Raw genomic sequence first — 25,224 nt, forward strand, 5'->3', positions numbered from 1 at the left:
TTTTACAAACATTGCATTCGTTTTTAAAAGACAAACTTTCTTTACATCGAAAATTGACAGGCATGCATACCATTACATAATATCCACTATCCAACTATAAATTGATTTAATAATAATCTTTGATGAACTCAATGACTCGAATGCAAAGTTCTTCGAAATATGCTATGCAAGACTCCAAGTAATATCTTTAAAATGAGCAAATGCACAGCGGAAGATTTCTTTAACACCTGAGAATAAACATGCTTTAAAGTGTCAACTAAAAGGTTGGTGAGTTGATTAGTTTATCATAATCATTTATTTTCATCATTTTAATAGACCACAAGAATTTAATATCCAGTTCTCATAAATATACGTCCCATGCATAGAGACAAAAATATTATTCATATGGATTGAACACCTGGTAAACGACATTCACAATATGCATATAAGAATATCCCCATCATTCCGGGATCCTCCTTCGGACATGATATAAATTTCGAAGTACTAAAGCATCCGGTACTTTGGATGGGGCTTTTTGGGCCCGATAGATCTATCTTTAGGATTCGCGTCAATTAGGGTGTCTGTTCCCTAATTCTTAGATTACCAGACTAAAAGGGTCATATTCGATTTCGATCATTCAACCATATAATGTAGTTTCAATTACTTGTGTCTATTTCGTAAAACAGTTATAAAAACAGCGCATGTATTCTCAGTCCCAAAAATATATATTGCAAAAGCATTTAAAAAGGGAGCAAATGAAACTCACGCATATAAATATTGTAAAACAGTTAATAAAGCATTTGCATGTATTCTCAGCCCAAAAATGTAATGAGTAAAGAGGGATCAAATGAAACTCACCATACTGTATTTCGTAGTAAAAATACATATAACGTCATTGAACAAGTGCAAGGTTGGCCTCGGATTCACGAACCTAAATTAATTATATATATTTATGTGTTGGTCAATATTTGTCTAATAAATTAGGTCAAGTCATAGTGTACCACAATCCTAATGCTCGAGACTAATATGCAAAAGTCAACAAAAGTAAATTTGACTCAAAATAATTTCCAAAAATCTATACATGATTAATATATAGTTTAAATATCGTCGTTTTATATTTTTAAATATTTTTAAAAGATTTATTAGAGCAAATAATATAATTTATTTATTAATAAATAAAATTTTATACTAAATTTATATAATAAAATAAAATTTTATATATATTAAGTAATAAAATTTTATAGGGTTCATTTAATATCATAAAGATAATATGATAGGTATTATTAAAGTAAGTTATTACACGTAGTAAAATATGTATGTATCACATATTTATTTGATAAAATAATATCTATAATGATAGTAAGTAAAAGTTGTATTATTTTGTAATAATAATTATTATTATAAAAATATCAATATTTATAATTGCTAAGATGACATTATGATAAAACGATAATTCTAATTATGATAACTTTAATATTTACGATAATTTTTAATATTATCTTTAAAATAATAATTCTATTTAAAATAATAATAATAATAATAATGATATTTTATAGTAACAATGACATTTCTATTAAAATGATAATTTTTGTTAAAATGATAGTTTTAATACTAACGATACTTTTAATAATAATAGTAATGATAAAAATAATAAGAACGATAATTTTATCTAAATCAATATCTTATAATATTTTAATTTCATCATGATACTCTTACTCATTATTTCCTAATCGTTTCGTTTAATAGCTTTTAATCGTCTTTTATATCGTGTTCATAATAATGATAATAATAGTAATCAAAATAATTAGGTGTTACAAATATTTGTTTTAATTACACTAATATTAATAATGATAGTTACTATAACATTATTAACGATAATACTAATAATTATCTTAATGATAATATAGTAATAATAATAATAACAATAACAATAACCATTTTTAAATAATGATATACATATTAATAATGATAATAATAATAATAATAATAATAATAATAATAATAATAATAATAATAATAATAATAATAATAATAATAATAATAATAATAATAATAATAATAATAATAATAATAATAATTGGATAATTATAATAATACTAATTATAATTTTAACGATAATAACGATAGTAATAATAATAAAAAATAACAATTTTTAATGATAAATCCCTTTTATTGATAAAGATAATAATAATGATAATAATAAGATAAAACTAGAACGACGATAAAAACGACGATAATAATAATCATTTTTAATAAAAATATCGAAAATTCAATTGATTATAACTTCTAATCCGTTCATCGAAACCATTCGATATCTAAAGGAAAAGTTCTTAATTTTTCGCTAGCTTTCCAAGGACATGCATATCTTATACCTTATCTAAAGAGTAAGTGTAACTAATTCAAGATTCAACCTAACCTGTCTAAGGGCAATATCAAAAGAACAAGTATGCATAATCCTAAATACTCGAGCACTAGTCAGGGATACACTATTAGTATGTAAAGGTTAAATTATGAGTACTCACGTATCAATATTGAGATTCAATATTGCAGGAAAGGTACGTAGACGCAACGAAAATGATAAACACTATATTGACCTCACGAGCATACCCATGAACCATACTCAATCACCTCCATAGCTATAACCCATAATTTCCTTAATCCTATCCTACTCAAAAAACATTTTCGAAATCACTCGGACAGCACTCCGTCGTAATATTTTATGTATACTAATAATATCTTGAAATAATACGAAGTAAATATATATATATGTAAATCGATTGAGAGAGTTTAGAGAAAAATATTTTCAAGTTTCTATGAAATAATGAAACCTATTGAATACTATTTATAATAGATTTTTGAATTATTAAAGTGAATTATTAAAGTATGAATTATTAAAGTGAATTATTAAAGTATGAATTATTAAAGTGAATTATTAAAGTATGAATTATTAAAGTGAATTATTAAAGTTAAAGTAAAGTAAAAATAAAGTAAAGGTAAAGTTTAAGTATAGTAAAAGTATAAAACTATGTACGTATAATACGCGTATAAATATATATAATATTAATTTAAATCGTTATATATATTTAATAAAATAAAATATAAATATCGTTATCTTTATCATACTAGTTAAGTAATGAGTTGTCAAAAGTGGTTCTAGATATTTATAAAAGTTATATACGTTTTAATAATAAAGTTCTTTTTAAACTGAAAACGTTTTTGTACGTTTGAAACTAAATAGATCAATCGAGTCTTTATGAGATTCAATCTTCCACTATCCTTTGTCTAGTTCTCAATGATTGACAATTTATTCTTATTTATAAATCACTTTACCATTTTCCGAATATTGTTAAAATGGAAAGATTTCTCAAATCAACGTGGGCCTTTCAACAGAGACTTGTAATCATAATTCAATATATCTGATAATTCAATCATTTGATCTTATCTTCTAATTCCATTGATAAACATTTTGAAACAGATACAATCATATAAAGTATTTAATCTAATATTTTGTTTACGTTTCAAGTTATAATATATATACACATATACATATATAATCATATTCGTTTAATGGTTCGTGAATCGTTGGAACTTGGTCGAGGTTGAATGAATGTATGAACATAGTTTAAAATTCTTGAAATTTAACTTAACAAATATTGCTTATCGTGTCGGAAACATATAAATTTGGTTGGAAATTTCCGGGTTGTCACAGTACCTACCCGTTAAAGAAATTTCGTCCCGAAATTTGAGTGGAAAGGTCGTGAATGATAATAAGTATGTTTTCATGATGCATACGGGCTGAAAATTAGAGTTTTATCATCAGCGAATAATTTGGATAAACAATCCATTTATATGAAGAGTACGAATGAAGCTAACATAGAAGAGTGAAATGAGTAAGTGTAGATTCATCTTATCATTTGATGTAGATATGATTGATTCCCAGATTTCAAGAGATTTGAAAAAAATCTTCTTAATAAGATTTGACTCTCCGGTAATCAAGGGAATTAGGATCCACTTTAAATGCGATCATCCATTTTAATTGTTCTGTCAGAGATTTTCTTATAAATTCACCTCCTTCATTTCCTTACAACTCACACCTTCTGTTGATGCATTTTATGCAAGTCCTTAGACATCTACCCACGTCCATTGCAGGTACAACAGTTTACAGGCCACCATGATTGCTCGTTATTATCCTATCCGTGTTTGTATGTGGTTACAGGAACTGCAGGAACGCGATTTAGATGTTTGACTAGGTTAGACTTAGTCAGACGTATGAGTGAAACCTCACTAGTACGGCTGACAGGCTCATACGCACGGTTGATGCTGAGCTAAGTCACAATTACAACCTAAATGAGAATACACGAGTGAGTGATCACCCGTACGTCTGATGAAGCCAACTCGTACGTGTAATGAATGAATCGTATGGGTGAGTCAACAGCAGGGGTATATAAAGTCTTATGTTCTTCATTTTAGGTTAAGCCTCTCATTTGTTACACACACTCAGATCTAGTGAGCACCTCCGATTCTCTCTCAGTCCAAATCACCCAGGTGGTGAATAATAGCTCTAGGTGTTGATCTAATCACACTTGATTTAGTTGTGGTTTGACTAAATTAATCAAAAAAAAACTTAACCTATTCACTAGAGGGTTTGATTTACTTATTCCGCCATTGTGTGAGTTAAATCTATTGATTTCTAAGTTCCTAGTCATGTTTCATCACCTTCTATTCTTTCCCCCTCTACTCATATTTTAAAGTATTCATCAATATGCTCCATCCAGTTCTGATTCTCGATATACTTCTAACTTTCATATCGGTCATTCTTCTTTTTCATCTACCGCCGGAAGAATCTATTTACTTCTACTATACTCTTGGGTTTATAGTGTTTCTAGTTCTCCCGTGTCTTTATATTGCTATATGCATCGATATATATGGTTTATAATTTCTGGTTTGTCGTTGGGCTTTACATGTTCCCTTATATTTCAAAGTCTCTGCTTCTGTCTTCTATAATCATTATCATTCACAGTTAATGCTCTCTTTTATTTGCTGCAATTTGTACCCCAATTTCTATTTCAGAGTTTTGTCCTTTCGTTTCTTCTTCTTGCGATTAAGCACCGCTTGTAATGGTCTAGAATTCACAGATATGAATTTCGGAATGAACATTGTTAATGTTCTAGGAACGAAATTGTGATGGCACGATCTTGGCTTGTCAAATTACTAGAATACCTTGGAAAAGGCCGAATCATCAATAAATATTTTCTTGATATTTTAGAGGTTAAATAGAATACAAGAGTCGTATAACATGGCACATGATGATGTTATGATCTGTGAATCATCACGTTTCATTTAGAAACTCAGCATGACTTACTGTAATATAATCACATTGATCAAGTGTCATTATATTATACTAATTTATGCTTCAGTTCCCAACACTACTTCAAAATATTCCTATTTTAAACTTGAATGTTTCAGAATTTAGAAACTAAAATAGTTTCTTTTATGATGTAATACAGATAGCGCGAAGAGGTAAATGATTTCAAATAAGAAAATTAAGAAAATATCTTCAGAAATATGGAGGATATATATAATGAAAGATATGATGATATTTTAGAATTTCTAATATCAGAGGATGATGAAGAATATTGTCCGCAGGGGTTTAGAGGCAGGAGCAAGGTATTCGTTAATGAGTTCAGCAGGTACTGAATCATTTGGATCCTTTGAAGTCAGGTTCAGTCTTTGTAATTTGTCCACAGCCTCCTTCCTACTTTGCTCAATCCATTTTCCAGTTCCAAAACTTCTTTTTTTCTGCGCTTTGCCAGCACACTTCATCATTATCATCCAGCTTTTACCGTTTAAAGTCGTTTATAGTTTTTGCTCCTTCATCAGCATTTTTTCCATTTTTGGAGAACCAATTCGTAGTTCGGAGTGTTTTTCAGAAACTTCACATTCAAATTAAGTCCAGAAGATAGACGTTATATATACACATATAACTGTTGGCGTAGACATGCTGCGAGATTTCAAAATACTGATTGCTAATTCCCAATGATTCGTATAGCAATTCTCATTACAAGATGCGAATGAGTAAATGATGGGGTTTCAATGAATAATTATAATGACTTTTTGGAGAGGCTAAAGTCAAAGGGTAATGAAGTTGTTAGTACATCTGCTAATAATGTGGTGGAATGTAAAAGGTTCACTGGTAACGATGGTGTATATCTCAAGGTTATAATAAGGTTAGTCTGACTGAAAAGTCGAAGTTGACTTGCTGGAGCTGTGACAAAACTGGCTACTTTGAATAGGAGTCGCTAAGTTATTTTTGCTAATAAATGCCAAAGAATCTGACGCGGATACGTTGTTTAAACTTTTACTTTAGTTTCAAGAGTTTTTCGGGTACATAACTGTGGGTAACATGTGGTTGGATCATCATCTCGATTGCTCATCATTCGAAGTGTCTTCGGAAATTTTCGAAGGGTTTGAACACAGATTGTAATCGTTAACATACATTTGATATTCTAACACAGTTTTGAAGTCAAAATATAGCTTGTGAAAGATGTAAGGATCTAAGAGTGATGATTTTGGTCATATCTCAAGTTGAATTTTGAGATTTCAAAATCAGAATATGTAATTAAATTTTGAATGAGTATGGTTGTTTTGATTTCTATAAAAGAATGTATATTGTTGTGAAAGTAGGGAGTATAATGGATGATTTGCTGAATCAGATTCGAAGAATGTAACATATTAATTGTGAATTTATATATCTCTCGGGTATTACCTACCCGTTAAAAAAAATTTCACAATTAATATTTTGTACAAAAGAATTTTATTACAGTCTTTATGAAAATATATATATGTATATTTTCTTCAGATGTAACATAGATTTAATGAGTTAATGTTAAATTAAACTCAATTGATTTACGGTTGAAACTAGAATTGAATATTCCCTAAAGGCTTTAAAAAGTACATAACTTTTACGCAGTATTTCTTTAATGACATTGAAATTATGAATCAATACTTCATTATTTGTTGATGTATGATGTTCGGTTCGTGGAATTCTTGTGAATTTCGCAAAGTACGAATGATGTTATCTGAAAAGTTTCGGGTACATCGATGATGAAAGTGTAAAATCAAATATATACTTGATTTATTATGACTTGGAATTTGTTGAATTGCGACAGAGATTGTAGTTAACGTTGGTTAAGTTGCGGCCGAATGACGTACATTATTGCATATTTGTAATATGAATTAACCGAGTAGTTAAGATTCACACACAATAGCTTAGCACGGAAAGATTTATTTCAATATATATATATATATATATATATATATATATATATATATATATATATATATATATATATATATATATATATATATATAATATACATATAATTTCTGCAGAGGGAATGAGTTAATTCTTCATAACTCGTTGATACAATATACACGTTATTGATTCGTAATGATGTCCACAGTGATTCTTGAACTGACGGAGTTTGTGATGTTATCGGTGTTATTGATTCGGATGTTGACTGTACTGACGATGCTGGTAACGCTGACGGTACTGTTGATGCTGTTGGTAAAGCAAGTTTAGCTTGTTAATCACATACCATTTTTGTCAGGGTTTCTACTCTTCCTTCTATCATTTTGGTTTGCTTAACTGATTTATGGTTAGGGCTAGATTAGATAATCTCTAAGACTTTAGAGATTACATAATCACCGCGGAATGTTTCTCCAATAAAGTTATGAATTAATACTTCGTCAGTTATTGTTGTTGGTACTCCTTGGTATCTATGGTACGTATGACGTTGATGCTCATGGGACAGATTGTGAAGTTGAGGTTTACGATGCGGTTGTGGTTAGAGGTGGTAATGGTACTGTTGGCGTTGATGATTGTGGTATTGGTTATGTTGCTGATGCTGCTGCTGGTGTTTGTAATCTCTGCACCATATTCTCCAAAGCCACTACCCGAGCACGAAGCTCGTTGACTTCTTCTATTACACCGGGGTGATTGTCGGTTCGGACGAGCGGATAAATAAAATCTAAAATTTGATGTAATATATAATCGTGACGAGATACTCTGGAAATGAGCGAGAAAATGGTGTTTCGGACAGGTTCGCCGGTAAGTGCTTCAGGTTCTTCGTCAAGAGGGCAATGTGGTGGATGGAAGGGATCACCTTCTTCTTGTCTCCAATGATTGAGGAGGCTACGAACCCATCCCCAATTCATCCAGAATAGGTGATGACTGATTGGTAGATCTATTCCGGTCACACTACTTTCGGAGCTTGAATGGGATTCCATTTCGGAATCTGAGTGACTTGAACTGATGACGAATTCCATTTCGTACGATTGGATAAAGGATTTTTTTTTCGATATGAAATGATTTTGGCTAACGGATGGTATTCTAATTACATAGAATATATATATATATATATATATATATATATATATATATATATATATATATATATATATATATATATATATATATATATATATAGATCAAAAGATTTCGTAGATTACGAAGGACTTTGCGGGATATGTCAGGCAAAGTTTAAAGTAACAGATACGATAAGATATGATTTAGCAGATATGCTAAGATATGAATTTTTGTCTATACACTATTCATGCAATCAATGCAGCAAGACGTGTCTTAGACTAAAAATGATAAGCAGGTAATTTCCTGAGGATGATAAGTAGTTAATTTTTGACACAAAATGATAAGCAAACTTTTGACATGCAGACACGGTCGAAGTCCAGACTCACTAATGCATCCTATCGACTTATCAGTTAGACACACTAATGCAGACCTGGTTCGCTAAGACCACCGCTCTGATACCAACTGAAAGGACTCGTTCATATACATTATAAACGATTCACAATAGTTGATTACATTGCGAGGTATTTGACCTCTATATGATACATTTTACAAACATTGCATTCGTTTTTAAAAGACAAACTTTCTTTACATCGAAAATTGACAGGCATGCATACCATTTCATAATATCCACTATCCAACTATAAATTGATTTAATAATAATCTTTGATGAACTCAATGACTCGAATGCAACGTTCTTCGAAATATGCTATGAAAGACTCCAAGTAATATCTTTAAAATGAGCAAATGCACAGCGGAAGATTTCTTTAACACCTGAAAATAAACCTGCTTTAAAGTGTCAACCAAAAGGTTGGTGAGTTCATTAGATTATCATAATCATTTATTTCCATCATTTTAATAGACCACAAGAATTTCATTTCCAGTTCTCATAAATATACGTCCCATGCATAGAGACAAAAATATTATTCATATGGATTGAACACCTGGTAACCGACATTCACAATATGCATATAAGAATATCCCCATCATTCCGGGATCCTCCTTCGGACATGATATAAATTTCGAAGTACTAAAGCATCCGGTACTTTGGATGGGGCTTGTTGGGCCTGATAGATCTATCTTTAGGATTCGTGTCAATTAGGGTGTCTGTTCCCTAATTCTTAGATTACCAGACTAAAAGGGGCATATTCGATTCCGATCATTCAACCATATAATGTAGTTTCAATTACTTGTGTCTATTTCATAAAACAGTTATAAAAACAGCGCATGTATTCTCAGTCCCAAAAATATATATTGAAAAAGCATTTAAAAAGGGAGCAAATGAAACTCACGCATATAAATATTGTAAAACAGTTAATAAAGCATTTGCATGTATTCTCAGCCCAAAAATGTAATGAGTAAAGAGGGATCAAATGAAACTCACCATACTGCATTTCGTAGTAAAAATACATATAACGTCATTGAACAAGTGCAAGGTTAACCTCGGATTCACGAACCTAAATTCATTATATATATTTATGTGTTGGTCAATATTTGTCTAATAAATTAGGTCAAGTCATAGTGTACCACAATCCTAATGCTCGAGACTAATATGCAAAAGTCAACAAAAGTAAATTTGACTCAAAATAATTTCCAAAAATCTATACATGATTAATATATAGTTTAAATATCGTCATTTTATATTTTTAAATATTTTTAAAAGATTTATCAGAGCAAATAATATAATGTATTTATTAATAAATAAAATTTTATATTAAATTTATATAATAAAATATACTTTTATATATATTAAGTAATAAAATTTATAGGATTCATTTAATATCATAAAGATAATATGATAGGTATTATTAAAGTAAGTTATTACACGTAGTAAAATGTGTTTGTATCACATATTTATTTGATAAAATAATATCTATAATGATAGTAAGTAAAAGTTGTATTATTTTGTAATAATAATTATTATTATAAAAATATCAATATTTATAATTACTAAGATGACATTATGATAAAATGATAATTCTAATTATGATAACTTTAATATTTACGATAATTTTTAATATTATCTTTAAAATAATAATTCTCTTTAAAATAATAATAATAATGATATTTTATAGTAACAATGACATTTCTATTAAAATGATAATTTTTGTTATAATGATAGTTTTAATACTAACGATACTTTTAATAATAATAGTAATGATAAAAATAATAAGAACGATAATTTTATCTAAATCAATATCTTATAAAATTTTAATTTCATCATGATACTCTTACTCATTATTTCCTAATCGTTTCGTTTAATAGCTTTTAATCGTCTTTTATATCGTGTTCGTAATAATGATAATAATAGTAATTAAAATAATTAGGTGTTACAGATATTTGTTTTAATTACATTAATATTAATAATGATAGTTACTATAACATTATTAACGATAATACTAATACTTATCTTAATGATAATATAGTAATAGTAATAATAATAATAACAATAACAATAACCATTTTTAAATAATGATATACATATTAATAATGATAATAATAATAATAATACTAATAATAATAATAATAATAATAATTGGATAATAATAATAATACTAATTATAACTTTAACGATAATAACGATAGTAATAATAAAAAAAATAACAATTTTTAATGATAAATCCCTTTTATTGATAAAGATAATAATAATGATAATAATAAGATAAAACTAGAACGACGATAAAAACGACGATAATAATAATCATTTTTAATAAAAATATCGAAAATTCAATTGATTATAACTTCTAATCCGTTCATCGAAATCATTCGATATCTAAAGGAAAAGTTCTTAATTTTACGCTAGCTTTCCAAGGACATGCATATCTTATACCTTATCTCAACCGTAAGTGTAACTAATTCAAGATTCAACCTAACCTGTCTAAGGGCAATATCAAAAGTACAAGCATGCATAATCCTAAATACTCGAGCACTAGTCAGGGATACACTATTAGAATGCAAAAGTTAAATTATGAGTACTCACGTATCAATATTGAGATTCAATATTGCAGGAAAGGTACGTAGATGCAACGGAAATGATAAACAGTATATTGACCTCACGAGCATACCCATGAACCATACTCAATTACCTCCATAGCTATAACCCATAATTTCCTTAATCCTATCCTACTCGAAAAACAATTTCGAAATCACTCGGACAGCACTGCGTCGTAATATTTTATGTATACTAATAATATCTTGAAATAATACGGGGTAAATATATATATGTAAATCGATTGAGAGAGTTTAGAGAAAAATATTTTCAAGTTTCTATGAAATAATGAAACCTATTGAATTCTATTTATAATAGATTTTTGAATTATTAAAGTGAATTATTAAAGTATGAATTATTAAAGTGAATTATTAAAGTATGAATTATTAAAGTGAATTATTAAAGTATGAATTATTAAAGTGAATTATTAAAGTTAAAGTAAAGTAAAAATAAAGTAAAGGTAAAGTTTAAGTATAGTAAAAGTATAAAACTATGTACGTATAATACGCGTATAAATATATATAATATTAATTTAAATGGTTATATATATTTAATAAAATAAAATATAAATATCGTTATCTTTATCATACTAGTTAAGTAATGAGTTGTCAAAAGTGGTTCTAGATATTTATAAAAGTTATATACGTTTTAATAATAAAGTTCTTTTTAAACTGAAAACGTTTTTGTACGTTTGAAACTAAATAGATCAATCGAGTCTTTATGAGATTCAATCTTCCACTATCCTTTGTCTAGTTCTCAATGATTGACAATTTGTTCTTATTTATAAATCACTTTACCATTTTCCGAATATTGTTAAAATGGAAAGATTTTTCAAATCAACGTGGGCCTTTCAACAGAGACTTGTAATCATAATTAAATATATCTGATAATTCAATCATTTGATCTTATCTTCTAATTCCATTGATAAACATTTTGAAACAGATACAATCATATAAAGTATTTAATCTAATATTTTGTTTACGTTTCAAGTTATAATATATATACACATATACATATATAATCATATTCATTTAATGGTTCGTGAATCGTTGGAACTTGGTCGAGGTTGAATGAATGTATGAACATAGTTTAAAATTCTTGAAATTTAACTTAACAAATATTGCTTATCGTGTCGGAAACATATAAAGATTAAAGTTTAAATTTGGTTGGAAATTTTCAGGTTGTCACAGTACCTACCTGTTAAAGAAATTTCGTCCTGAAATTTGAGTGGAAAGGTCATGAATGATAATAAGTATGTTTTCATGATGCATACGGGCTGAAAATTAGAGTTTTATCATCAGCGAATAATTTGAATAAACAATCCATTTATATGAAGAGTACGAATGAAGTTAACATAGAAGAGTGAAATGAGTAAGTGTAGATTCATCTTATCATTTGACGTAGATATGATTGATTCCTAGATTTCAAGGGATTTGAAGAAAATCTTCTTAATAAGATTTGACTCTCCGGTAATCAAGGGAATTAGGATCCGCTTTAAATGCGATCGTCCATTTTAATTGTTCTGTCGGAGATTTTCTTATAAATTCACCTCCTTCGTTTCCTTACAACTCACACCTTCTGTTGATGCATTTTATGCAAGTCCCTAGACATCTACCCACGTCCATTGCAGGTACAACAGTTTAACTTATTTTAAAATCATCAATTTTAATCTTTGAAACTCTTTAGAGTTTTATTTATTGTTTCCATCAAAAACATATGTAATTCAAGTCTCAAAATTATTTAACTTTAAACTCGTTAGAGTTTAACTTTTTTTTTTTTTTAAATCATCAATTTTAATATTTGAAATTCGTTACCGGTTTTATTTAATGTTTTCATCAAAAACATTTAGCATATATTATAATCAACAATTAAATATAAATGCGTAAAATAAAACACAATCATGCATCACACACACATAGCCTAGCCCAAAAATCCTTTGCTTGATCTCATGAGCCGATATGAGATCAAGAGGTCAAACTAAGGGTAATATCGTAGCTTCCACTTAATTCAAGAATCAAGTGAAAACTTGACGAACGTCATCGTTGTCAAATTGACCTGTTCGCCATCTTCTAAGTCAAACTCCACGTTGCATCTTTATCTTTAATCTTCATCTTATTACATTTATTTAAAATTAAAAAATACAACTAATCTAATACTCTTACAATTTAGAATAAACTTAAATACAATACTATGAAAATGAAAAATAAATATAATACAACTTTGGCTTCAAAATGGCCTTTCTTATAAATCAATATGACTTAATATTGCCGTAATCAACAATCACAACAATCATACATAGGTCGGGGCATTATGGGCTATGTGTGCAATCACAATTTTAATAACTACATTATTAAAATCTACCTATGGCTTGTCCATGGTTACAATGCATGTGTACAACCATGAAATGCAGCAATCAACAATTATAATAAATATCTAAGCCATAATAATTAAATCTACAATTTAAATTAGTGATATTCTTTCAATCATATTTGTGCGTCATTAGGTTAAGTCTAAATAAATTGCGTTGACTTTAAAAACCAAAAAGGTTTCGAATTTCACCAATACACCACAAAGCTAAATCTAAAGAATAGTCACGCGACAATTAAGATGGTGTAAAAGCGGCTCGGATACCACTGTTGGAAAACCGTGTGTACTTTTAAATCAGATTAACGCAGCGGATATTTAAAATAATAATCAATTATTATTTTATAAACCATTTACAAATTAAATATTAATATATTTAAATTTAATAAAACATGCACATGATTAACGATCCCAAAGATCCAGTTACACCACTAATAATTGTTAAAATATGTAATTCACAAAGTGAGTAAACGATATACCTTTCTTGAAGAAACTGATTGAAGGAGAGAAACCTACGATCAAAAGTATGACCGTCTCTTTGGATAGTCCACACTACACTTCAAACCACTGTCAATGGATACTAGTCCAGACTCAAGTAACAAATTAATCAACGCTTGATTAATTATGTGAAACAATTAATATAATGATACTTCATTTATATATATATTAAGACTTCTCAATATAAATCAAAAGAAACTTGAAGTGATATAAATGTTGTTGTTTACGTTGAACTAGAAGAGCATCAAGTATATCTATTTCGGTGCTATGTTTTTCTTATCTATCTCATAACCCAACGAACATATATATATATATATATATATATATATATATATATATATATATATATATATATATATATATATATATATATATATATATATATATATATATATGATATACTCCGTTTGTTTGGTAGCAAAAAGCAAATCAAAGGAATATCTTGTTTTCGATTTCTTTGTCTGTAATATCATATTTCGTTTGATTTGATTTTAAAAAGTCGTATTTCTCAAATACTTTAGGGGTATGTTATGTAACTTATAATTAATAATATCTATCATGTCATTTTCATGTGAATAGTAAATTAATTAATTTCGTTTCATTTACTATTCATATGAATAGTAAATGAATTAATTTCGATTTACTATTTTGTTACTTGAGTAATATATATACATCATATATATATATATATATATATATATATATATATATATATATATATATATATATATTTTATTTGACGTCTCGGTGTATATATGTGTGACCCCGAAGGCTCAAATGAAGTTGACCATATAGTTATATATTGTACCTTGCACATTAATCCTACACATTCTCACAAGAAGATACAACTACTGCTTCACATATAAGATCCCTTTTCGCTTACATCTTAGTATATTGTGATGTGTTTGACCCAATTTGACTGTGGACACAATTCTGCAAAACAATTTCAGATGATACTTTGGAATGAAGCGTCCATGAACAACCGAAGATGCTAAACTTTATATCGTCAGTTTGTAACAACTTATTCAGTTAATGTATAAGCTTAAACCTACAACAATGTATGTGTACGTAATCAAGTACCTAAAACTTTAAGTATCACGTATCACGTAGATCACCACCGAAAATATATCGAGGTCCGCCGCGGCAACGCGCACCTGACCTTAAACTTGTTATGATAAAATGATAAATATTCTTTTCTTTTTTAATTTTCTTTTACTGTACATGAATCATGCTTTTTTATGGTAATGTAAGCTTGCGATTGCAAAGGAGACGGGTGGACGTCTCGGTGTGGGAACAAACATGTACCCGTGTTCATCGTTGCTCGGTGGCCATAAAGATGCATCGATTGCTGCACTCCCTACTGAAGAGTTGACCGAGAAAGTTAACGGATTCGCTAGTGTTTTTCCAGGTCAGCATTTATTTTTATTAAATGTTTTTGTTAATTGTAGTATTGTATGTTATTACTCATTTGTTGATGAACATAAACGTACAGAACATAAGTACGAGATTGTGAAGAAGTTGCAAGAAAGAAAGCACAATTGCGGGATGACTGGACACGATGTGAATGACGCTCCTGCTTTGAAGAAGGCGGATATCGGGAATGCACTCATCACTTGCACCCTGGACAATTAGTCTCTATATCAAATTTATATTTAGTCTATGTTTTGTGTTTATAAGCACGTTTTCATGTGGACTATGGATTTGGGTTTATTAGATGCATATCACTAGCTTACTTTTATCTACTTTTTAGTATTTACTTGCTTGTGAATAAAATTACCTTTTTAACAAAAAAGTAAAATGAAATTTTTACATAATTCACTTTAATTGTATCTACTAAAATATTTTACTTTCAAAATCCTGCGAATTTGCGGGTATTAGATTAGTTATTATTATGTATGTCACATATTATTATGGAACCACAATTGAAGGCCAAACAAATAAAAAATGAATCTATTAATTATGGCCAAACTACAATTTTTATGCAACAACAATTGTAAGTCCATTTTTATTTCAACAAAAATTTAAGGGTCTTAGGACTTTAAATACTCAAGCGTCCTATTGTTATGACTTTATTATCTTGTTGGACACTTATTATGAGACTCCAACAATATAATATATTAATAAGTCTAATTTTATGGAACCACAATTTAAGGGTCCTATGATAATTATGACCTTAAATACCCAAACGTCCTATTGTTATGACATTATTATCTTGTTGGTCACTCATTATGAGACACCAGCAAGATAATGTCCTAATAAGTCCATTTTTATGCAACCACAATTTAAGGGTCCTATTTAAAGTGTATTTCACATATAATGAACTTATCAAGTGTCCTATGAACACCTCTATAATATAACTCAAAAATCATGTGTATCAAATGAACATATCAAGTGTCCTATGAATACCTATTATAATAGGACCAAAAAATTATGTATCCTGTCATATAGATTTTATTACACCAGTTTATAAGCTCATATCATAGTGTGACTCACCTTATAAATGTCCTATAAAAATATAGAATAATATGACCCCAACAAATTGTGTGACATATTAAACAGCTTTTTAGGACAAAGATTATAAGCGTATATAATAATATGACCCAAAAATCATGTGTCCTATTCTATAACTTTTTAGGACCCTACATTATAAGCGTATCGCGTTAGGATACCACTACTTTTGCATATATCTTATGGAACCCCCAAAATTGCCCCGTCCCATTATTTGATTTCTTAGGACGCTTTTTCAGCGGGGTCCTAGACGAATGGTCCTAAGATAACAGTTTTCTTGTAGTGTGTTGATCTAACACCATAACCCTAACAACATCAGGGTCCCACCCTAAAATAATTCTATTACCACCAACACAACAGCTACTATTAGAGGTCTGATATGTCCAAAACGGACGGTTTTATTTGTACGGTGGTAGCAAAACGTCAGAATCAGTTACCAAGAGGGAGTAATGGTTTTATTATTTATATTTAGCTGGGGTTTCCTAGCTATAATCCACCTACTTACTTCTTTCTATAACAAGTAAAGGATAAGTATAACCTAGGTTTGTATTTTTGTACGTTTGATAGTAACGTGGGATCGTAACACGTCTAAAGATAAACCTATACTATAAGTAAGATAAATGACAGATAAAGTAAAGGGTTGAATGTAATATTTAGGGCTGTAAGGAGACTACCTGTAGAGTGCTACTTCCTAGAATGAGCACTATGATCATATACATAGTACTGTATATGTATATTTTATTTGCTAAAGGCTAAAAACAGAAGTTACGCGAAGTATATTCGAAAGGTTTGGAATATTCGCTGAAAATAAAGATAGCGGATCAGTGTCCTCGCTAATAAAAGACTGCGAGTCACTTCGCTAAGTTTTCGCGGATAATTAAGCAATCCGCAGACCGCGGATATTTTGAATACTATAAATAGGGAGCATGACCTCTCATTTATGGGTGGTTGATTCTTTGCCATTTGCCCGAACCTTTGTAAATTTTCTCTTGTGATCTTGCCCAAGGAACTTTTACATTGTGTCAAGGTGAATCATGCTAATTGACAATCAAGACTGGGTCGGGGTGGTTGATCACTTGATAGTTAAAGTGAAAGACGGTCATCAGGGCACAAAATAATCATCATGTAACGACCCGACTTTTTCGACTTTTAATTATATAATTATTTTCACGAAACTGCGTATTTATGCGTACTGAGCTAGATTATTGGTTGGGATCATTAATTATATTAATTACCTTCGTTAATGCCTTACAACGTGTTTTTAAGTACTTAGTTGCTTAACATGATCCTTGAATGCATTTACGACCATTAGTGTCACTTATTGTTTAAAACTAGCTACGTACTTGGTACACGTTAAACTTTTGTCATAATTGAAATATTATGACTAAGTAAACATAATTGTTATTTATTTATGACAATTACTTGGCTTTATGGTTCCTTAATCATGCTTAGTGCTTACTAATGCTTACTAGTTACCTTAATGGACTTAACACCTTAATGGACTTCCATGGCACAACCTACTCAACCTAGTGGGCTACTTAATAGATTAATTAACCCATGTAATTAATAATTAGCCCATGAAATTTATAAGAGAAGATTACTAGCATGCTTGTGTACCATACTTTTTTAACTTAATATCCCTTGCCACCCAACATATCACTATCACCATTGTACCACCACCATGGAAAAGCAAATGGTCCCCTCCCCCCACCCAACCCAAACCGTCGGCTACCCCATCCACCACCACCATTTTATATTTTTTTTCTTTTTCTTTCTTTGTTAAATACTCACATTTCATTCCATTCAAAAACACACATAACATTTTTCTAGTTTTTCTCTCTAACTTTTTCTCTATAAGTTACTTGAAGAACTTGTAAGTTCTTGATCTCTTTTTCTTTCTTTTCTTACTTTAATTCATGAATCATCATCATCATGAACAAAGATTCAAGTTTTGTAACTTGAATCTTCATTACTCTTGTAAGATTTAACTTTGTTTTGAAGAATCTTCAAGAACATGAAGGATTCAAGCTTTTTAGCTTTGAATCTTCATAATCTTGTTAGATCTAAGTTACTAACTTAAGATCTCTTTAATTGTATTAAAAGATCAAAACTCATGTTTATGATCTTCATGTAACTTGTAGATCCAACACTTTACTTTATGGATCTTCAAGAAAGTTTGAAATACAAGCTTACTAGCTTGATGTTTCTACAAAAAGTTAGTTAAGATCAAAAGTTTACTAACTTATGATCTTCTTTAGTTTGTGTACTTTAGATTTGTGACTTGTGTTTTCTTGAAACAAAAGATACAAGCTTACTAGCTTGAGATCTCATAAGTGTTGTTAGGAATCCAAGCTCTCTAGCTCAGGGTTTCATTTTTGTGTTTGATCTAAGTTGTGTAACTTATGATCTTCTACTTTGTTTAAACAAAAGTTCATTTTATTATGCTCATCTTACTATACAAGATCTAAGTTTCATAATTTATGGTTGTGTAAAACTTGAAAGTCTAAGTATTTTGACTTAGGGTTTCACCAAGAACATGAGATCTAGACTTTTTAGTCTAAGGTCTTTAATATTTAGCTAAGATCTAAGTTCTATATCTTATGGTCTTGCTTATTTAGTTTGATTCAAAGTTTATAGCTTAATAGAACTCGTGATTGTGTTGAAACTAGGAAATTGATGTAACTTTGGTTCATCATCTTGCTCAAACTCTTACATGAGTTGTATTTTGTTTCCTAGTCTTAACTTTGTATGATTGATGGTTAAACCTTGGTTAAAGTGATGCTAAAACATCAAGAGTTGTACAATTGAGGCTTATACGCATCAAGAATGAGAACCGTGATGAGCATCAAGCACCAAGAAACCCACCGGAGCACTTTCTTTCTGTTTTAAGGGTCTGATCAGGCTCCTGGGCTTCTTGAAAAGTTGATTTCCAGATATTTATCTTCGAGTAGATGACTTTCCGTTTAGGCCTCGCCTAAATCCGATCCACGGTTTAGGATATATAGCCTTCCGAAAGTCACTACGCCCTTGTAACGTTGTGCTGAAATTTCTGACCTACTCGCACTTAAACTGTCGCCACGGTCAAAAGAAGACGAGTTAGGTTCTAAAAATTGGTCAGCGGTTAGAGGGCTCATTTACGGAGCCTTGGCCACTAGTCTCACGTCATTTCAGTTTGTATAGAGGTCGTAGGAGCTGAACGAAGTCAGCCTTTGTTTCTGTCTCTATTCTTGATTGAAAACTTACTTTACTTTTTACGTATGATGTTGATGATGATGATACTTATGACTTAACTTATGTACTTTTAAACCCCTTTTGGTACCATTTACTGACTTAGTAACTTTTGACCTAGGTTGAGGACCTTTCGGACCGACTTACTTGCTTACTTATTCGTACCGATTTTACTGCACTATCACTGTGAGTTATAGCATCCCTTTTTTACTTCAACTATTTTTGGGACTGAGAATACATGTGCTTTTTATGTTTTACTTACTAGGCACGAGTACTTAAACTTTATATATGTGGGGGTTATATAATGGCATAAACTTTCCCCTTAGATCGGTAACGTTTAATCATTGGTTTCCTAACCGTGAAAGCGAATCTTAGATATGGATCCATAGGGTTTGACATCCCCACTCGGGCTAGTCGCGCTAGCATTTAACGGGTGTTTAATACTTCGTAAACTTACGCACTTGCCAAGTGTACTTTTAGGGGGTGATATTTATGTTAAGTTAGTTACCAAGTACCCACGGCTAAGCATATATTAGTTATCGTGTCGAATTCATATTTAAGATTAGTTTAAATTTGGTCGGAAATTTTCGGGTCGTCACAGTACCTACCCGTTAAAGAAATTTCGTCCCGAAATTTGAGTGAGGTCGTCATGGCTAACATTAAAAATGTCTTTATGATGAATATGAGTTGATAAATAGAGTTTTATCATTATTGATTAATATAGATAAAACGATTCGATTATGTGAAGCGTACGAATGAAGATATCACAAAAGAGTGAAATGAGAAAATGAAGATTTGCCTTAGCTTTTGACGTAGTCACGGTTGATTTCCGGAATTCAAGGGATTCAAAAGAAAAATCTTGGAAATCTATAAGATTTGATTCTTCGAGATTTAAGGAAATTAGGATCTCTTTAATTAAATGTGATGATCTGTCCCATTACTACGTCTGATATTTCCATTATAAATTTACCTTTTTCATTCCATTAGTTTTCACCACTCCTATACCTTCTTTCTCAGTTCATATACCCAAAATATTATAATAATGCTTAATCTGGTTCTAATCCTTGTTCTTATTCTGACTATCGTAATGATCGTTCTTCTTTTTCAACTTCCATCGAAAGAATTTGTTTATTTCAACTATGCTCTTGGGATTATTGTATTTATAATCCTTCGGTGTCTTTATATTGCTATACGCACTGATATCCACGATTTGTAATTTCTGTGTTGTTATTGGGCTTTATATTTTCTCTTATATTTTGGAGCTCTTTGCCTTTTTATTCTCTTCTCGACCTCTAGTAAAGCGAGTAATGGTCCAGAATTCGTAAGTATGGAGTTTTGAATGAACTTAATGTTCTAAACAAGAAAGAACGAAATAGCACGATTTGATTTGTCAAATTACCAGAATCACTGAGAATAGAACTATCAAGAATATACCTTCTTGATATGTTCAGAAGTTAAGCAGAATGAAAGAGTTATGTAACATGGCACATGATGACGTTATGATCTGTGAATCATCACATTCCATTAGAAACTCAGCATGACTTACTGTAATATAATCACGTTGATCAAGTGTCATTATATTATACTAACTCATGCATCAATTTCCAACACTACTTCAAAATCATTCATAATTCAAACTCAAATTTTAAAGAAATTTTGAAACTAAAGTAGTTTCCTTTATGATGTAATATAGATAGCACGAAGAGATAAATAATTTTGAACGAGAATATTTATAAAAATATTTTTAGAAATATTGAGGATATTTACAATGAAAGATACGATAATATCTTTGAATTTTTAGATTCACAGTGTGATGAAGAAATTCATTCACAATGATTTAGAACAATCACAAAACAAGGAAATTCGCTAAAGATTTCATCAGAAACAGAATCATCTGGATTCTTTATGTACAAGTTTAGTCCTTGTGATTTGTTTAGAGTCTTCTTCATGGTTTGCTCAATCCGTCTTTCAATAACAAAATTTTTGAGCTTTTTCAGTATGTCACTCTTTATTATCAAACCTTTGACTGTTAAAACAGTATTCAGTTTTCGCTGCTTTATCAGCTTTTTCGAAGCTCAGAGATCTGATTCGTAAGCTAGAGTGCTTTTCAGAAATTCAGAATTGACGTTCATAAGTCAAGGAGATAGAAGTTATATATATATATATATATATATATATATATATATATATATATATATATATATATATATATATATATATATATATATATATATATATATATATATATATAATTGTTTTCGTAGAATCACTGAGAAATTTGAGATTATCGACTGATGCCTCCCGGTATTTGGTGGGGTAATTATCGTTAAAAGATGCCGATGAGTTCCTGATAAGACTTTAATAGATAAATATAGTGATTTGTCGGAGAGATTTAAGCCAAAGAGTAACGAGTTTGCTGGAACGTCTGTTGGTAATATGATGGAATATGAAAGGTTGTTCGGTAACAGTAAAAGAGCAAGCACATATATCAAGGTTATAATAAGGTTGATTCGAGCAGATAATTGAAGTTGACTTGCTAGAGCTGTGACAAAATTTACTACTTTGAAAAGGGATTGTAAAGTTATTTTGGGTAATAATAATGCTAAAGGATCTAGCACAGATACGTGTTAAATGTTTACTCAGGTTTCGAGTATTTTCAGGTGCATAAATATATGCATAAATCTATCCTTCTGTAAATGAAGTGCGGTTGGTTCATTCTCTCGATTGAGGTGTTTTCAAGAATCATGAAAGATTTGAACGCATATTGTAATCGTCAAGATACAAATGAGGTTTAAGATGAAATCAAGTGGCAACTTGAAGAGATGTTTAGTTTCATATGTTATAATTAATATTTTAATTTATTTTAATTGTCTAATATTGACAGTCCACAGTTATCAGTCCACAATTTGTAGTTCAACAATTCATATATAGTTTAATATATAATATTCAAATTAATTAATACGTGTCATGACCCGTTATATACGTGTCTCAGACTCGATCACAACTCAAAGTGTATATATATTATTATAGAATCAACCTCAACCCTGTATAACTAACTCAAGCATTACTGCATATAGAGTGTCTATGGTTATTCCAAATAATATATATAGATGCGTCGATATGATATGTCAAAACCTTGTATACGTGTCCCGATATTTAAAATGCGTAAAATAAATAACAGAAATTAAATGACGATAAATAAAATTGCGAGAATATAAATTGCGATAAATAAATTACGATAATTAAATGTAATAAGTTAGCTAGGAATAGTTAGCGTGGATTCTTAACAAAATTCTTCTCATAGTTAAATTGTTTGTTTCTAACAAATTTTATTTTGTCCAATGTTTTCTTCATTATGCCACTTGTTGGATTCTGATATATCAAAATCCAAATATGAAATTGAATGAAAATGGTTATTCTGCTGTAAACGGATACGTATATCTGTGGATGTAAGTATGATAGTAAATGACTGTTGAATTAGATTCGCAGAAAGTACAGTGTAACTTATTAATGTGAAAATTAAATATTCCGCGGGTATTACCTACCCGTTAAAATATTTTCACCATTAACAGTTTGTACAAAAAAAATTTTAATTACAATCTTTATGAAAACATATATACATATATATTTTCTTCAGATGTAATCATGGATTTAATGAGTCAATATGATATTAGACTCATTTGATTTACCGTTAGAACAAGAATATATAATCTCTAAACATTAGAGATTACTTAATCGCCATGTAGAACGAAGATAATCTATGTAGAACGATATGTAGAACGATAATTATGCTCGAGGTATAGATTGCGAGGTTGAGACGCGTGATGATGTTGTTGTTGGTACTGGTTATGCTGCTGGTGCTGCTGATGGTGGTACTGTTGCTGTCGGTGCTACAAGTGTTGTTGGTGCTGAGGTTGGTGATGATGTTGGTGTAGTAAGTATAGCTTGTAAATCACGCACCATTCTTATCAGGGTTTCTATCCTACCCTCTATCCTTTCTATCCATCCACTCATCTAATTAGATAGATCTTGATTATCAATTCGAAGTTCCCTAACTTCTTCTAATATTCCCCTTCGATTGGTATTCGGAAGTAGAGGTTGAATATTTTCTTAGATTGCAGTAATGCGACCTTCGAGGTGGAAAACTTTATCAAGAAGGGTGAATACAGTGTTGCGCATAGGTTCACCGGTGAGTACATCATTTTCTACGATGTTAGGAGGTAAGTTTGGTTCGCGGTAGGGCTCGCCTTCTACATTTCTCCATCGAGTGAGTAAGTCTCGGACCCACCCCCATCTCCTCCAGAAATAAAAATAGCTAAACGGTGGAGACACTTCGGGTTCATTGACTTCGGAGTCTACTTCAATACGCATCTCAAAATTGCTTCCGGAACTAATGGAATCCAAGCTAGGTGTATGATCCATCTCTTATGATCAGTTAGAGGATTTTTGATATGAAATGATTTTCAGTTATCGGATAATATTCTAATTATATAGAAAATCTAGTATACTACAGAAGATCCCATAGATTACGGAGGAAATTAAGAAAACGTGTCAGATAAAGTCTACAGTAACAGATACGCTAAGATATGGATTTGCCTATACACTATTCATGTAATCAATGCAGTAAGATGTGTCTAGACTAGGAATGATAAGTAGGTAATTTCCTAAGGATGATAAGTAGACGATCTTCGACATAAAATGATAAGAAAAACTTTTGACATGCAGACACGGTCGAAGTCCAGACTCACTAATGCATCCTAAAGACTTATCAGTTAGACACACTAATGCAGAGCTGGTTCGCTAAGACCACCGCTCTGATACCAACTGAAAGGACCCGTCCTAATCCATCTGGACGAATAAATTACATTTGGTTACATCACGAGGTATTTGACCTCTATATGATACATTTTACAAACATTACATTCGTTTTTAAAAGACAATCTTTCTTTACATTGAAAGTTGACGGCATGCATACCATTTTCATAATATATACAACTATAATTGACTCAATAATAATCCTGTTGAATTCAACGACTCGAATGCAACTTTTTTTGAAATATTTCATGATTGACTTCAAGTAATGTCCTTAAAATGAGCTAATGCACAGCGGAAGATTTCATTCATACCTGAGAAAAAACATGCTTTCAAGTGTCAACCAAAAGGTTGGTGAGTTCATTAGTTTATCATAATCATTCATTTTCATCATTTTAATAGACCACAAGATTTTCATTTCTCATAAATACACATCTCATATCAGGCATTTCGCAAACTGCATAGAGATAAAAATCATTCA

Source organism: Rutidosis leptorrhynchoides, chromosome 4 (assembly GCF_046630445.1).
Source record: "Rutidosis leptorrhynchoides isolate AG116_Rl617_1_P2 chromosome 4, CSIRO_AGI_Rlap_v1, whole genome shotgun sequence".
Lineage (NCBI taxonomy): Eukaryota > Viridiplantae > Streptophyta > Magnoliopsida > Asterales > Asteraceae > Rutidosis > Rutidosis leptorrhynchoides.